Source organism: Symsagittifera roscoffensis, chromosome 5 (assembly GCF_963678635.1).
Source record: "Symsagittifera roscoffensis chromosome 5, txSymRosc1.1, whole genome shotgun sequence".
NCBI classification, from domain to species: domain Eukaryota; kingdom Metazoa; phylum Xenacoelomorpha; order Acoela; family Convolutidae; genus Symsagittifera; species Symsagittifera roscoffensis.
This window is the reverse complement of record NC_087066.1, coordinates 12679168-12696958: the sequence shown is the minus strand read 5'-3', so window position 1 is coordinate 12696958 and position 17791 is coordinate 12679168. Positions and strand designations below refer to the sequence as shown.

The 17791-nt window shown below is 34.8% G+C and overlaps 1 protein-coding gene across 1 annotated transcript in view; it reads right to left on the bottom strand.

Annotated features, from left to right (window-relative positions):
- The window catches only part of LOC134846382 (ATPase inhibitor, mitochondrial-like), a 181162-nt gene extending 164327 nt beyond the window's left edge, over window positions 1–16835 (bottom strand). Inside the window, exon 1 of the mRNA XM_063863709.1 lies at window positions 16830–16835. The gene's annotated coding sequence lies outside the window, so the exon portion shown is untranslated. The remainder of the gene's footprint in view (window positions 1–16829) is intronic.
- Window positions 16836–17791: the final 956 nt, after the last annotated feature.

The following is a 17791-nucleotide window of genomic DNA, read 5'->3' as shown; positions in this document are numbered from 1 at the left end:
ACGAGGTGCCTCATTTCAAAGAGGAGAAGAACGGAGCTGGTGAACGAATATCAGGCACTGCATCTTACGTCTTTGCGGATTGTGTTCGAACACCAAGACAACCTGCCAGCTAATTTGTCGAAGCTTTGTTCAAACACGAAACATGTATCATTCGTCCGGAAGTACATATCGACGGAAAATGAAGCTACGTTATGAAACGACTGGCTAGCATCTAATCACAGCTTCATATGCTTTTAATCATCTCTACCAAAGCCAGTTCTATGAGTGGGCCTTTAACATCGGGTCGACAAAATCATTACTATTTTTGGGCTATCGGCCAGAACGAGCAGATTAGCTCAATTGCATGCAAAATAGTGATCTCATGGCTGGGTCTCAGTATCCGCAGACCACGAGGTCACTCCTAAAAACAGGGCTACTACTTATTTATTACATTGCTTTTTTTTTGTTCAGTAGATAAAAATCATCATATCCATCGGAGACGGATCAACCTTTTCCCTCAACTCCTAGCTTCTCATTATTTGGAAAAGAATTTTGATATTATTTAATTCAATTCAGAATATATCCGGATGCAACTTCAGTTTTCTTCACGAGACACTTCCGGATTTTGGAATCCGGACGAATAGCGGTCTTGTCGTCCTTCTGGAAGGGTGGTAAAATCCTCCCGATACCGTTCCGAATTCTCGGGAACCGTTCGGTAACGATTGTACAGCTACAATCATTACACTTTGGACAGCCTCTATTGTAATCTAAAAATGATTCACTCTTTTTTTTTTCACTGTCGAGAGTCAATGTTGCTAGTTTCTAGCCAAAGTTTGTCTCTTCTGATTTTCACGGGTTCCAGTGTTCGCGAAAATTTTAAGTCGTGACGTGTCTCTATGATTGAACGAATTTTTCAAAAATTAATTCTTCACTTCGAATTGACCCTTCCTTATTCGTCAAATTGAACGATAATATTGTTAATCCATCGAAACTGCCAAATTTCCCTTTCAGTTGCTTCAATATAATTTTGATGTTGCCATGCTTTTTGGCGCCATTCTGGTCGAATGTCACAAAAGAAAATGCAAACGTGAAGGAGGGTGGAGAAAAGAAGGCTGGTGACTGGTCTACAGAGGCGAGGAAACTGTAGGACCGATTGACGAGGAGGCTCCAACGGAGAAGGTGATTAAGAGTTGTGTTAATTGTGTTGCTATGTGTCACTTGAGGTTTATTTCTCGTGGCATGCAAAACAATGAGCACAGTTGTACTCCACCTCCAATCTTGACTTACCCACCTCTGTACCGGAAAAAGGGTGTTTTTGAAACAAGCAGTACACAGTTTTCAGACAAAACTTCTAAGAATGGAGAATAACAAGGCAAGGAGAGATGATAAAAACGTCAAGGGCAAACTAGAAAGGACGAGAAGCGCAGTGCAGAGGGGTGTGGTTGAAAAAATAGGGCCTTCGGCTATGTTATACTTGAGTCTCAGGTGACAAAGACAGACAAAAACAGTTAAACAGACCCATCAAAAGAAGCTAATGAATCTATCAGAAAAGCAAGATCGACCTCTAGGGAAGGAAGGTGAGGGTTCCGTAAAAGCTCTTGATGACCTTGAATTACCAGGAACTATCAGGGGTAAATTTAATGAGACACACTTTTTCGACGATATTGACATATTTTTTTTCGAATCTCAAAAGTCTTAAAGACCCTGGGAAGGCCCTTTGTGAGATCGAAGTAGTGGGAAAAGACTACGCTAAGAGGCTAAGAGCTTGAAACAAACACTATCTGACAAAGGCGTTGGGATGGCCCGAAAGTATAAGAAGATTAGAGGATTGGTTGCGGTAACGGGTGTTCGTTTTTGTGTAATGAGGAAGGATACCTACGAGATCAAGTTTAATGATTTATTAGATTCAAATCAGTTCAGCGAAAGCAAAGGAACAAGTCATTATTAACATTGTGATGAAGATAGAAAAAGATATCAATAAGGAGTTGTTGGCTATGAGGAAAAAAAGACAAAATAAGTGAGAATCTCTAAACAAGGTTGAGGTCTACTAGGGGGCAGCCCGCAAGGCTTTATAGGTTGGCGAAGGTGCATTAAGAGAATAACCCGTTGAGATCGGTCCTCTCATTGCAAGATTGCACTAATTATAGCTTGAACAAGTTTCTCGCTAAATTTTTTGAGGCGCAAACATCGAAATCAACTCACTAGAAGCGAGAGAAATTTTAAGGAGCCTTAGTCTAGAGCCCAATGAGAATGTGATATCTCTAGATGTTCAGAGTTTGTATACAAATGTTACACTCAAAGAAGCAATAAACATAGCTCTGAGAAAACTGTATGAGCAAGATGAACCTCCATTCAATATCAATTCCTAGGAAAACAATGAAGAGACTGTTGAACATGGCAGTTAGTCCAGTCCATATCAAGTGCAACGAAAGATTGCACTATGGAGGGATATTCCCGAAAAATATCTTAATTGAATATGTCCCGAGTAGAATAAGAAGGTCACGTACAGGTCAAATGCGTGGAATGTGAATACTGTTTGAACTGGTATGAAGTAAAAGGCGGTCAAAACTCAGATGATGAGTATCGAAATATAAGTGAAACCGTCTGGTACTGTAGAAAAAGCATCGCGTTAAGGGAGAAAAATAAGTTAGTGCGGTAAGCTAAGTTTTTTCTCGTTTACGTTGACCATATAGTGAGATGAGTGAAGAGCGATCCTGAAAATGTGCTGCGGGCAGTAAAATTATTACATCCAACTTAACAGCTCACAATAGAGACACCAAACACAAATGGAAATTGGTCTTTTTGGATTTACAAATTAGTATTGAAAAAAAAAACAGGAAAGTTAACTGTGGATGGTATCAGAAACCAACATCTACAGGTACCATTCTAACTTTTAGAAGTTGCGCCCCCCTTCAGTACAAAAGAAGAGTGGTTGAAGGAACTGTTCACCGGCTTTTCCGCAGTACAACCACATGGGAAGTCAATGATAAAGCGATAGAAATCAACCATAAATAGTGGTTGAAAAACCAATATCCAGAAATTTGGTCGTCGCGAGTTGCATCGCAAGCTCTTGAAAAAACCATTGGAGAGGGCAAAAACAAAAAAGAGATGGCTGAGAAAAATAATCCATGTAATTATAGCAGCGATACACCACACACCTTGATGGTTCGATATCGGGTACAGATAATAGCGAACAAAGTGAGTAGTAGATGTTGAGGCTGATCGGGGGGGGGGTCCCTGCTGACCCCCATGTATTAAGATAGGGAATAGAGCATCCGGTCAGCAAGCTAATATCCAGAAATTTGGTCGTCGCGAGTTGCATCGCAAGCTCTTGAAAAAACCATTGGAGAGGGCAAAAACAAAAAAGAGATGGCTGAGAAAAAGAATCCATGTAATTATAGCAGCGATACACCACACACCTTGATGGTTCGATATCGGGTACAGATAATAGCGAACAAAGTGAGTAGTAGATGTTGAGGCTGATCAGGGGGGGGGGGGGGGGTCCCTGCTGACCCCCATGTATTAAGATAGGGAATAGAGCATCCGGTCAGCAAGCTATGTATTAAGATTGGGTATACAGTCTACAATGTATTAAGATAGGGAATACCGATGGTAAGGTTTCAGTGTGATGGTAAGATTTGTGGGTTTCAGTGTGATGGTAAGAAAACGTAATTTTTGTGTAGAAATGTCTAGTTTTTTCGCAAAAATGTTGGCGCGCGTTAACTAATTTGTAAATATCAAAATTTAAATACGTGTAGGTTGTGTAATTAAGGATTTTTAGTTAGTTGTTTGATACATGGTAAGTCAATGGTAAGAGGTTTTTGGTAAAAACTTGGAATTTTTATGAAAAAAGTTTCAAAAAAACTTCAAAACACAATAAGATTAGCTATTACTTGACCTAATTTATTAGATAATCTTACTTTCTATCTAATTGAAACAATGCTGAAGCCTACAGAGACTTCGAAAAAAAATCAAACTCTTTGAGAGAAAAAAAAATAAATTACAAAAAAGTGAAAAAAATCACTGCATTGTATAACAAGTTTACCGCAACATTTTATATTTTAATATCATAAAAGCAATATAAAACGACATCATGAAAAAATTTACTACACCAGATCAGTTCTTATAAGTCCAATGGTTTTTTATGAATTCCATCATCTTGTACTTGTCTTTTTGGATAAAAATAGCTTAATCCTTTTTTTGTCTGTTCATATGTGGCTACCATATGATTTATAGTTCTGAATCCTCTGTTAGTAGATGTAAGGTTAATTGCTTCATCAAGCACTCTCCTGTATTTTGACATGGGTCCGTCTCCAGAATCTTCTAGAACCCGTTTATTTAATCCTTTACTGCTAAATTTGAACTTATCGGACTTGTTGTCATAGCAGCAATATGTCTTGCTACACAAACATAGCGTTTCTGTACATCTAAATTCTTCTTTAAAAAGTCCCGGCTCCAGCTTATCATGCTGTTTATGCGTACTGCAGCACGTTCGAGGGAAGAAATTAGATTTTGCATCCGCCTTGAAAGAGTCTCTGCAATCATTTTCCCTTATTTTTTCCCAAGCAGCTCTCTTATCTGGTTTGATACAATCGTATAAATTTTCTTCAGCAAGAGCTAAGTAAAGCGAGTCTGTGTCCATCTCTGGTTCTTCAAATTTGTTTACATCACAGAATTCGTTGAAGAAGTTATAGTAGAGTTCCAACATTCTCAGTTTCGCATACTGCAGTATGAAAAATCCAACGATGATTGGTTCTCTGTGTTCAATGGTTGATTTCAACAACTCCACCTCATACAAGTCTTTTTCAACTGTATTCAATCTTTTGAACAATAGCTCATTGATTGCCTTGTGAGTTTTTTCATCGTTCAGACATTTTATGATTGTATGCCTGGATCTATCCATGATCTGATATCCATATGAGAAATTACCCAAAAGTTTCATTGTTTCTGCTACAACTCCTGACAAAGGGTTTTCATCTCCTTCTCTTCTAGCATCAACCACTGGCTGAACGAAATTATTAATGCATTTCCGAGGAGAATATTGAACAAAACTGTAAATTTTGGTACATTGCAAGCCAAGTCCCAAATAAAAGTTGAACAGAGGAGTTATTACTGTTCCAATTTCCAGATTGAAAATGGATATCAGCATTCTCTAGGGATGCTTTAACATTTCGTTTTCGATTGCATAGTTTTTCATGTAGTCTCCAATATTGTTTCTTCCAGGCTCAGTGTTTTTGAAAATTGGAGGAAAATTGGCAAATTTTGATTTTAGCTCATCTGGAACAACTAAGTCGCACTGAACGTAGCCAAAAAGAGATCTATCTTTTATTTTTGCTAGAAGGGAGTCTGTAGAAAGAGGTTTTTTATAGGGAAAGTGGGTTCTGACGTGATTTGTGATCTTGTCATTGGTTTTGAAACTTTCCCACCAGTCACACTCCCACATTTCTTCCACTTTGTATCCTTTCTCTTTAATGTATTCTCGTCGCATATCATCCATCTCTCTCTCTTCTTGTTTCCTCGCTCAATATCCTGTTCTGTTAAGGATGGACGAGCTTCTTGACAGGAACAGAAGTGGTAGTAACATCCCATTGCTTCGAATACTGTTTTACAGTGATCGCAGTAACCATCAACATTAAAACAATCGATTTTTTTCTGTTTTCCAGATGTAAAAAAGCTCTCAATTTTACATTCTGGTCTTGATTTTTGATAGAAATACATGACCATATTCTCAAAATTCCGAGTTCGATTATGTCTAGCCTTGAATTTCTGCATTTCAGTGTCAAACTCCCATCTCGTGTACAGCCCTGTTGGCATATCTTGACACATTGAGGGCAAAAACACAAAAGAGATGGCTGAGAAAAAGAATCCATGTAATTATAGCAGCGATACACCACACACCTTGATGGTTCGATATCGGGTACAGATAATAGCGAATAAAGTGAGTAGTAGATGTTGAGGCTGATCAAGGGGGGTCCCTGCTGACCCCCATGTATTAAGATAGGGAATAGAGCATCCGGTCAGCAAGCTATGTATTAAGATTGGGTATAGAGTCTACAATGTATTAAGATAGGGAATACCGATGGTAAGGTTTCAGTGTGATGGTAAGATTTGTGGGTTTCAGTGTGATAGTAAGAAAACGTAATTTTTGTGTGGAAATGTCTAGTTTTTCGCAAAAATGTTGGCGCGCGTTAACTAATTTGTAAATATCAAAAATTAATTACGTGTAGGTTGTGTAATTACGATTTTTAGTTAGTTGTTTGATACATGGTAAGTCAATGGTAAGAGTTTTTTGGTAAAAACTTGGAATTTTTATGAAAAAATTTTCAAAAAAACTTCAAAACACAATAAGATTAGCTATTACTTGACCTAATTTATTAGATTATCTTACTTTCTATCTATTTGAAACAATGCTGAAACCTACAATGACTTCGAAAAAAATCAAACTCTTTGAGAGAAAAAAAATAAATTACAAAAAATTAAAAAAATCACTGCATTGTATAACAAGTTTACCGCAACATTTTACATTTTAATATCAAAAAAGCAATATAAAACGACATCATGAATAAATTTACTACACCAGATCAGTTCTTATAAGTCCAATGGTTTTGTATGAATTCCATCATCTTGTACTTGTCTTTTTGGATAAAAATAGCTTAGTCCTTTTTTTGTCTGTTCATATGTGGCTACCATATGATTTATAGTTCTGAATCCTCTGTTAGTAGATGTAAGATTAATTGCTTCATCAAGCACTCTCCTGTATTTTGACATGGGTCCGTCTCCAGAATCTTCTAGAACCCGTTTATTTAATCCTTTACTGCTAAATTTGAACTTATCGGACTTGTTGTCATAGCAGCAATATGTCTTGCTACACAAACATAGCGTTTCTGTACATCTAAATTCTTCTTTAAAAAGTCCCGGCTCCAGCTTATCATGCTTTTTATGCGTACTGCAACACGTTCGAGGGAAGAAATTAGATTTTGCATCCGCCTTGAAAGAGTCTATGCAATCATTTTCCCTTATTTTTTCCCAAGCAGCTCTCTTATCTGGTTTGATACAATGGTATAAATTTTCTTCAGCAAGAGCTAAGTAAAGTGAGTCTGTGTCCATCTCTAGCTCTTCAAATTTGTTTACATCAAAGAATTCGTTGAAGAAGTTATAGTAGAGTTCCAACATTCTCAGTTTCGCATACTGCAGTATGAAAAATCCAACGATGATTGGTTCTCTGTGTTCAATGGTTGATTTCAACAACTCCACCTCAAACAAGTCTTTTTCAACTGTTATCAATCTTTTGAACAATAGCTCATTGATTGCCTTGTGAGTTTTTTCATCGTTCAGACATTTTATGATTGTATGCCTGGATCTATCCATGACCTGATATCCATATGAGGAATTACCCAAAAGTTTCATTGTTTCTGCTACAACTACTGACAAAGGGTTTTCATCTCTTTCTCTTCTAGCATCAACCACTGACTGAACGAAATTATTAACGCATTTCCGAGGAGAATATTGAACAAAACGGTAAATTTTGGTACATTGCAAGCCAGGTCCCAAATAAAAGTTGAACAGAGGAGTTATTACTGTTCGAATTTCCAGATTGAAACTGGATATCAGCATTCTCTAGGGATGCTTTAACATTTCGCTTTCGATTGCATAGTTTTTCATGTAGTCTCCAATATTATTTCTTCCAAGCTCAGTGTTTTTGAAAATTGGAGGAAAATTGGCAAACTTTGATTTTAGCTCATCCGGAACAACTAAGTCGCACTGAATGTAGCCAAAAAGAGATCTATCTTTTATTTTTGCTTTTTGCTAGAAGGGAGTCTGTAGAAAGAGGTGTTTTATAGGGAAAGTGGGTTCTGACGTGATTTTTGATCTTGTCATTGGTTTTGAAACTTTCCCACCAGTCACACTCTCACATTTCTTCCAGTTTGTATCCTTTCTCTTTAATGTATTCTCGTCGCATATCATCCATCTCTCTCTTCTTGTTTCCTCGCTCAATATCCTGTTCTGTTAAGGAGGGACGAGCTTCTTGACAGGAACAGAAGTGGTAGTAACATCCCATTGCTTCGAATACTGTTTTACTGTGATCGCAGTAACCATCAACATTAAAACAATCGATTTTTTTCTGTTTTCCAGATGTAAAAAAGCTCTCAATTTTACATTCTGGTCTTGATTCTTGATAGAAAGACATGACCATAATCTCAAACTTGCGAGTTCGATTATGTCTAGCCTTGAATTTCTGCATTTCAGTCTCAAACTCCCATCTCGTGTACAGTCCTGTTGGCATATCTTGACACATTGAGAAAGGGTAAAGCCGGCTTGCATCAATTCCAACGATTGATTTACAAGCATTTGATGAATTTCTGATGTATGTCTCATCAACTACAGCTTTTCGAGTGAAAACAACGGAAGTTCCACCAGTCATGTCCTCTCTAATTTTTTCACACAAGTCTTTATCACTTTCGCAAAATGGATAAAACTTAATTTGTAGATTTGTGTAGACATATGTTTGCTAGATTTGGAAGTGTGCATCTAAGTTTCAACATATCTAGCCCCTTGTTATGATAAAACTGAATCATTTTTTGCATGGCTTCCAGGGTTGAAACTATATCCTTGTTGTTGTACCATTTCAAAAAGTCTTTGAACACTGTCATTCCGCTTTTCTTCCAAGTCTCTTGTAAGTAATTGTAATTATCCAAACCAGATAGAGGAACAGTCTTGATTTGAAGCTTTTTCAGTGCCTGTACTTCGTCAAGCCCATTCTTTCTAAGCTTTTCATAATCAATGAAGTCTTTGTCTAGAGGATTGTTGTTTCTAAGTTTACTAAAAAAGGCTTCATACGGTGGCAATTCAGGAAAGTTAAGTTTGTCTGGGTTATCAAACCACTCATAGGGAAAGAATCTTTTCATTTCGCTAGCTTTATAGGCTTTGAGAAAGGAGTCCGAAGTAGTTGCCCCTCCCAGAAACTTCATTATGTCGAGAAATTGTACATCTCCAAACTTGAAAGATATAAAGTCATTTGCTTTTTTGATTACGGATGTTTCTTGTTCTTTATCGCGAATCGAATAGGGGATTAGGTAGGACTTGATCAAACTTAAATCATATCTACCGCTGTTCAATCCAAAAACAGGTAAAGTATTTATATATCTCTCCAGATGTTGTTTCAAATCGATGAGTTGATTTTTCTGAATTCGCAAGAATTGTGTTGACATATCTGCTTCTTCCGAATCTTCAATGCACTCGTCTTCATACTCAAATTTATTACTTGAATAATTTTTACCACGTTCGTTTAGCTGATCGAAGATCTTTTTTATTCTTTCATTGACAGCTAATTCAAAATCTTGAAATTTTGTTCTCATCTCCAGCTTACTTTTCTCAGCCAACAGCTCGAGTTTGCTTACAAAATCAATAATCAAGTTCTGTGGATCCTTGTTGTACAAGAAGATGGGATCATCAATCAGATTTAATGATATAGAGACTGAAACGGGAACATGTTTTCCAATCCAGGTTGTAGTTTGTGTTTCTTTTAATTCCTCTATAGGAACACAAATCGATTCAAAATCGAAAATTGCTAGATTATTGAAAAGCTTGTTATCTTCAGAAACTGGGAGATTGAATCCTTCTAGCTTTTAAAACAAGGTTTCACAAAGTTCATACACGTTCTTTGGGTAAATATGTCTCACTCGGTCCTTACATCTCAGGATTTCAACAACTCCACCTCATACAAGCCTTTTTCAACTGTATTCAATCTTTTGAACAATAGCTCAATGATTGCCTTGTGAGTTTTTTCATTGTTCAGACATTTTATGATTGTATGCCTGGATCTATCCATGATCTGATATCCATATGAGAAATTACCCAAAAGTTTCATTGTTTCTGTTACAACTCCTGACAAAGGGTTTTCATCTCCTTCTCTTCTAGCATCAACCACTGACAGAACGAAATTATTAATGCATTTCCGAGGAGAATATTGAACAAAACGGTAAATTGTGGTACATTGCAAGCCAAGTCCCAAATAAAAGTTGAACAGAGGAGTTATTACTGTTCCAATTTCCAGATTGAAACTGGATATCAGCATTCTCTAGGGATGCTTTAAAATTTCGCTTTCGATTGCATAGTTTTTCATGTAGTCTCCAATGTTTTTTCTTCCAAGCTCAGTGTTTTTGAAAATTGGAGGAAAATTGGCAAATGTTGATTTCAGCTCATCTGGAACAACTAAGTCGCACTGAACGTAGCCAAAAAGAGATCTATCTTTTATTTTTGCTAGAAGGGAGTCTGTAGAAAGAGGTTTTTTATAGGGAAAGTGGGTTCTGACGTGATTTTTGATCTTGTCATTGGTTTTGAAACTTTCCCACCAGTCACACTCTCACATTTCTTCCACTTTGTATCCTTTCTCTTTAATGTATTCTCGTCGCATATCATCCATCTCTCTCTTCTTGTTTCCTCGCTCAATATCCTGTTCTGTTAAGGAGGGACGAGCTTCTTGACAGGAACAGAAGTGGTAGTAACATCCCATTGCTTCGAATACTGTTTTACAGTGATCGCAGTAATCATCAACATTAAAACAATCGATTTTTTTCTGTTTTCCAGATGTAAAAAAGCTCTCAATTTTACATTCTGTTCTTGATTCTTGATAGAAAGACTTGACCATATTCTCAAAGTTGCAAGTTCGATTATGTCTAGCCTTGAATTACTGCATTTCAGTGTCAAACTCCCATCTCGTGTACAGTCCTGTTGGCATATCTTGACACATTGAGAAAGGGTAAAACTGGCTTGCATCAATTCCAACGATTGATTTACAAACATTTGATGCATTTCTGATGTATGTCTCATCAACTACAGCTTTTCGAGTGAAAACAATGGAAGGTCCACCAGTCATGTCCTCTGATTTGTGGAAAAAGGTGTCACAGCTAGGGCATTGAAAGCACTTGAAGAAACTCTCTATATTATTTGAATGAATGATATGATTGTTAAATCTCAGTAGCTTAACTGTTTTATCGAATCTTCCGATACTTCTTCGAGCTAGTTCTCCTACAGATTCTCCTTCTTGGATATCGAAGTCTTATATAAAAATGTTTCTTTGCACAATTTCCTCGACAACAGGTAAGTCTTCTACAGAAACTGCACGAAAATTTTAGGATCATAACTAGATTTTGATATAAAATCTGTAAAGTATCTAAAAGTGTGAGAGTCGAGATCTTTGTACCCGTTCATGTACATTGTCAATGCGCGGAAAATACACAAATGATCTTGGTAAGGTTCCTTGTCTTTGTTAGATAGAAGACAGTTAACAGAATGGTTTTTCAGTAGAGGGTCGGGTAAGACAGAGTCCGGACAACCCATTGGGATGTTTTTCAGCAAAGCAGCAAAAATTGTAACAGGAATCAACTTGAATCTCCATTTTGTGTTCTGGCGTTCTTTGGTACATTGCTCCAGAATATAAATTTTTTCCACTTTTCCTTGTATTTTTATCAAGTGTGCTTTAGTACAAAGCAAATAAGACTTTTCAAACAAAGTATTGTTTTCATGAGCGTAGAAATATCGATATTCACCAGTCTCAATATTTCGAAGAACAAAAACCAGAGCAATGTTGATTTTGGCGGCAGAATCGAGCTTGTTGAAGACTTCTTCAAGTTTCTCGTTGATTCTTTTAGTGTCTTATTTGGACATTTGGAAGTTAAACACCTTATGTCTCCCATTTTCCATCTCCGTATCCACCAGAAAATGTTGACAAGCACTAAGTTCCTCCTTTAGTTTTTCACCATCTTCCACTTCTTCCTCCACAATCTTGTTCAAGTCGGCCACCGTATCACTGGGTTTCCGTTGTTTTGCTCCATGTTCTTTTCTCCGATGTTGTTGGAGAGAGTAGTAACTTGGAATCTCTTGTTCACAAGAAGGAAAAACCGTCGACTGCTTCGAACTTGGTTGAGCATGCTTCTTGGCCATATGATAGTTCATTTCGTGCTAGTTATAAGTAAAATAATTACAATCAAGGCAAGAAATAACTCCTCAAGAACAATTTTTTCGATGTCTAGCAGCATCAGTCCATCTGTATTCCCGACCACAGTCCTCACATTTGACTTTCTCGTTTCGGTTAAGGGCAGGCATTATCTAAAAAATTTGGGACTTTAGAAATGTTTCAAACTTAAATATTTAAAGTACCAATTGAATGAAAATACTTACTTTCTTCTTTTGTTGAATTAACAAAATGTAAAATTTGAAATAAAATTCAATTAACTGTTTCTGATTGGCAAACAAAATGAATGATTTAACCCAAAAAAATAAGCGTATTTATACTAACAATGACGCCTACACAATTATCCTTTTACGGTAATGATGTCATTCTTTGAATAGAAGTGACGTCTCCACCCACGCAACATTCCTTTTACGGTAATGTCGTCATTCCTTCGAAATTTCTAGAATTTTACAGAAAAATTTTCAACCAATCAGAACTAAGCAGTTTCTAGACATAACTTTGGATCCAAAATATTCATTTTTGAAGAATGTCAATTAAAAAACATTTGAACTTCCTCGAATTAGTTCACAAGAAAAAAGAAAAAATTCCGTGTGACTTCCTTATTGATGAAATAGATGTAGATTCTTACTTTTTTCACAATTTTTTGGACGTTTATGTTGTCCAAAATAGAGTTCTTCGACTAAGTAAAGGTCTCTTTATGGAAACTTACTCAATCAAAGAGTTTATTTTTGATCCACATATTGCGTATCACAGTTATAAACTTACTGCTGAGTTACAACTGACTAGAAAAGAAATTTTATTTATTTTAGAAAACTTCAAGTTAATAAAAAAGTCGTTCGATAATATTTCAAAGACTCTTTTTATTCCCTACCCAACTCCCAAATTTGTCAAAACTCCCCAGCAAAGTTCTTTATTCCTCCATTTCTGTCAAGATTTTCAAAGTTCAAAATCTTGCATGATCAGGTTTGGAATAAGATATCCAGAGATTTGCTTTGAAAAATTCATCAACTTTGAGTTATCGTCTCAAATCTACATCAAAATCAAAGAACTTGACTATCTACTCAAAAATCAGCTATTTCTCATTGAGCACATTCAAAAAATTCAATTAACTTGTTGAAAAAAATTGTAGAGATGCTTCTTTTATTTATTTTCCTTCTTTTGTTACTTATATCGGCAATATTTCTTATTACTTCAAACAACTTTTGGTCATTTATTTCTGCAATTGCTTTTGTGTATATTTTTACTGATTTGGAAGACTTAAGTCCTTAAAAGGTAAAACATTTTTTCTCTGATTGGATACGACAACTTGAAGAAAAATGAATATTTTTGTGATTGGAAACGACAATGTGTAAAATGGAGCTTTGTTTCCAATTGGACACAAGTTTTCTATAAGAATTCCATAAAAGGAAACTAAAATCTGATTGGACACGACAACAATCCAAATAAGGAACATCTATTCTGATTGATTAAACCCACACATTCCAGTTGAAGGTACCCCTCTCTCGTAACTGAAAATCATTTTATTTTCAACTTACTTACCGTCAACTTCCTCCTTTCTCAGCTCTAAATACATTAATTTCAACTTAATCACCGTCAACTTTCTCCCTCTCAACTGTAAATCTTGTTTTTACTCATTAACTCAACTTAATGCTCAAAATGGTCTTCTCAGTACAAAACAACAACCTTATGTTCTCGGTGGAATTTTCGGCTGATTTAGTACAAATCCAAGTGCGAGAAACAGTTTGTGGAGTTTTTCTGGCACGAATGGACATCCCAATCCAAGTCTGGCATATGGTGGAGATGATTTGCAGGGATTTCAACGTACATCATATAACGCACGTACCCCCTACAGAGAATCATTTTGGAGAAATGCAAATGATGGAGGAAGTGGCCGGGCATGTGGGAATGAACTACCCCGAAATTCCTGACTCTAGATAAGTGGCTCAACCATTCGACGATTTCCTCTTTCCTTGGGAAGAGTGACCTGTGGACAACCCAATTACCATCGAAGAGGATGAGGGGTTATCTGAGCCAAGAACTCCGGTCAGCGAACCACCAAGACAACCACCAGTGATGGAGGCAAGACCAGTTTTGCGCTCCATTGAGAAGTTGCAAAATTTTGAGAACTCAGCTGCTCGACAGCTCTTTGATTTGTAAATAAAATCGTTATTGTCTTGTGTTTTGTAATTTAATTTATTTGCATCTAGTCAATTTATTTTCAAGAGATAGTAACAAAGAGATTATAGAAAAGTTTATAAAGAAATATCATTGGTAAAACTTTGTTAAAAATGAAACTAATTATACATCTGGTAAATAATTTTATATTATTTTGTAAGAAAGATGACAAAAAATTAAACCAATTTTGCAAGCATGTTAAAAACTTTACATTAATTTTTTCACCATGCAAAAATTTTCATAATTTTTTTGCACACTTGTTAAAAAAATCAAAGAAAATCTCGCAAATTAAGAAAAATTTCAATAAAAATTTTCGCATTTTAAATAAAAAAAAAGAGGGTTCTCTTGCACTGTTAATAATTAAAGTAAATGAAAATCTTTGCTTTAATTTTGATCATAAAGAAATCTCTTTTTTGCATGTAGATTGATCAAAAATATCGGAAAAACAAGGGTATTAAGATAGGGAATAGCAATCAAAGTGATCAATTAAGAAAAAATTTTGGCATTAATTTAAGTTTTTTACAATAAATTTTTGCAATTTTCGCATTTGCATAAGAAAAAAGAATTTTGGTTTTTGCATATATTTTTTGAAAATCCATGAAAAAAATAGCGTGCAAAAAATTTTCTCGAAAAGTTTTGCATATTTAAAAAAAACTTTACAAATTTTGCAACATGCAAAAATTTTCATAAATTTTTTGCATGTTTGTTACAAAATCAAAAAATATCTAGCAAATTAAGAAAATTTTCAATGTATTTTTTCGCATTTTAAAGAAAACCGTAACAAGATTTTCTTGCAATGCTAAAAATTAATGTTTAAGAATTTCTTTGTTTTAAGTTTGATTAGTGAAAAATCTGTTTTTGCACGTATCTAAATCAAAAACATCAGAATAACAGTGTATTAAGATACGGAAAAGCACTCGAAGTCATCAAAATTGATAATTTCTAGACAATAAGAAAAAAGAAGTTAAGTTTTGCAAATGTATACATTTAAAAATATGAAAAAATTTGCGTTCTGCAAAAACTTTCTGTAATACGCATATTTGTTGTAAAACGATTGATTTTTTTGCATCTTGTAAAAAAATAACACACATTTAATTGTTGAAAAGCAGTTGAATTGAAATTTAATTAACCTTGACTAGATTTTTATGAAGAAATAATCAAAAATTAATAGAAAGATTGACACGCTCATTATTTACAGAACCATAACCATTAATAAAACAATCAATTATTCTGAACAAATCAGCTTCATATTTTGAGTTTTGTACTTTTCGAATTCTGTCTAAAAATTCTGAGCCAAGAGTTTGCGTAGATGCAAGTTTTTGATTAGAACTTAGATAATGTTTTTTGAACTTTTTGCAAAACAAGTCGTTTCCTTGATACGCTTGGTGTTTTTTCTGCTCATTTTCATCGTAAATTATGCTGAACTCCACAACTAAGCTGATTGAAGACTTCCCCACTTGATGTGACAAAACTCGAAAAGAATCTGTGCTTGTACAAAGTTTAAAGACAATCAATTTCTTGATGTATGTATTGATATTTGTCTATTCTCTGAAGAATTTGGCTAAGAGATGTTCCAATTAAAATTATATGAAATTTGCAATTTCCCAAGGAACAAAAAGAATCATGAGTAGACACGCAAAAATCTTGGGTTTTTTTGTATTTTTCGTTAAAATTCGTTGGAAACAGAAATAAACAATGATTTACTATTACAATCTGAATAAAAGCTGGGAAGAGCTTGACACATAGCAGCTGCCATTGAGAAAAATGATTTTTTGCAAAAAATTGTGGAGTTATATAGTAGTAGTAACGCCTACGCAGTTTCCATTTAGGGAAATCCTTCATTATTTGGTACTACTTTCATATATGGAAATCGCGATGACTCATACCGCTTACTTCCATTTTCGTTCAATCTCAAAATCATTTCTCTCATTTCTCCTCATCAAATCAGTTTGTTCTTCAAAATGTACTCGAGAAAAGCTGATAGTCCCAACTATATTGAATTTTCAAAAAATCAAAAAAGAATTGGGAGATTTGTTTGGTTCCAAAAATCCTACAAGGGGAAAATATGCTTGGAACCGTGCTTTCAACAATTAAAAATAAATTATTTGGGACAATTTGAAAAGTTTCAACAAGTCTATCTTAGTGAAAATGAAGGCAAAGCAATATCCGCAATACGGACTACTTATATTCACGATGCTGAATATCTTGGACTCGTACCTATATATGAAGCCAAATCTGGCAGAGAATCAACTATGGATCAGGAGCTCGACATCTGTAATAGAGTATATGAAATAGCAACGTACAACATGAGGAGGGTGTGTGTCACAATCAATAAGTACAACGTGAGCATGCCATCCTACATTCAGACTCGACTCTTCACTGCAAAGGAAAATGAAGACTTGAAGCAAAATGCATATGTCAACTATACTTTGAATGAATTCAAAAAACTGTCCCAAATATTGGGAGACATTATGTTTGTTGATAATTGTAAACCTCAGTAAAGCTTTGTGATGTTTTGCATGTTTGGTAATTGAGATATGATTGGTTCAAAACTATTTTTTCTCACTAAAGTGTATTTTCAGAGCTATAATATCTGAGGAAAAGTCAGACAAAACATACAATTTAATCGAAATTGTTATAAAACACTAACCAATTATCAAATGATTTTCCAGTATTTGTTTATGAAAGTACAGATAAATTTATTTAATAAGTGTTTTCATCAAAATTTAGCTAATTTTTGCCTCAATTTAAGAAAATTACAAACAAGAATGTATATTTAGTTGAAAACATTATAATTATTTTTTTAGACTTTTTGAATTTCATTGGTTGTTTTCAATTTTTTCTGCCTTAATTTGAGGTTTTGATTGGCTACATGAATTTTCTTAAAACTATTTAGATTCTAAATAAGGAAAAATGATTTATGGTGATTTTTATTACAAAATACCTTAAAAATGATAAAACAATTCGAGTTTTTTAAAATTCTTCGTTTATTTTAGTCAGAAGAATGTTTCTATCAAACCCGTTTTCAATTTTTGAAATGAAAATTAATCAGATGTTAAGATTGAACTACTACAAAAAACTACAAGAGTGGTGGACAGATGAAGTTGATGGAGATTGTATTAGTTTTAACTTGTATAGAAACACAGAAAGTTCAATAGTTTTGTTAAAAAGATGGAGAGGAGATTACAAAAAAGAAGAGCACTGTCAGATTTATCAACAATGTTTTTATTTAGAAGAGTTAACGCAGACTGAGTGGTCTATCAGTAAAAAACAAAACATGGGAAGAGCCTATGCAACAAAAATTGGAGATAAGGAACATCAATTCGATTACTGTTTTGAATTTGATACAAATACAAAATCCAGATTTGTCAGAATATCTTTTGATCGTTTATCCAAATTTACTAGACTTCCGGTTGTTTATACTACAATATACCAAAACAAAAACGATAAGAACGTATATTTTAGTAATTTCTTTTTTCACTGCTTAGAAATAGAACAAATCGAAAAAATTTTGATCGAAATTTCAAAATTTGAATTGAATATCGAAAAAACAATATAAACCAGACAAGATATTTCATTTATCCCACTAAAGTATCAAAGTTGAAATCTTAGTTATGTTGGAAAAATTCAATAAAATTTTTTGATTGAGAAGTTTCATAAACA